We start from the raw sequence: 737 nt of genomic DNA, 5'->3' as shown, positions 1-737 counted from the left end.
CACTGTGTTGTCGGCATCTCCAGCTGTTCCCCACTACTTGTCCATCTGGTGAATCTAGTCAGCTTATCTAGAGGTCTTTGTTTTAGGAAGGTCAGCTGTTCCTCATTTAGCAGTAATCAGTTGTCAATATTCCTTTAGATAAAATTGGGGTGTTCTGTTCATTTTCCCGGTTCTATGCTGGGTTACTATCTGGGAGTTCCTTTGGCCACTCTGGCCAACAACTCAAAAGAAGGTATTTCCTATCTGGCGTTGTTGCTTGTTATGTAGCCTTTAGCTATACATGTGGAGTTTTAAAAAAATATATTGGCCCCTTTAATCTTTGGTTATACTTTCCTTTTGGGTGTTTAAGGCCATACAGTTGGCCCAGATAAACCAATTTATTTTTACTCTCAAGGTCATTTGAGGATCTGTTCCTCAGGGGTCACATGGGCTTGGGAGGATCCCCTGGCTCCTTTCTTTTACCAGTTCTGCCTATGTGAAGATAAGTCAAAGGTCTTGTTCAATCATGGCTGGCTTCGCTTGGAAGCATGGAGGAAATGATTCCTCTGTGTTGACCCTCCTCTTTGTAGACTGAACACAGGTTCAAGTCCATCTCGTGGGGTTTCCTCAGCTTCCTTGATCAAGAGGACAGGTGACCCACCATAATTACAGGACATTTTGAGAGATGCTCATAGTCCCCTGGAACTAGTTGACCTAGGAGGGCAAGGAGCAAAAACTGTCCTTTATGTCCCTCTAAA

The sequence above is a fragment of the Nannospalax galili genome, unplaced genomic scaffold (genome assembly GCF_000622305.1).
Source record: "Nannospalax galili isolate Female #2095 unplaced genomic scaffold, S.galili_v1.0 scaffold3, whole genome shotgun sequence".
NCBI lineage: Eukaryota > Metazoa > Chordata > Mammalia > Rodentia > Spalacidae > Nannospalax > Nannospalax galili.
The sequence above is the reverse complement of the archived record's forward strand: the minus strand, read 5'-3'. Positions refer to the sequence as shown.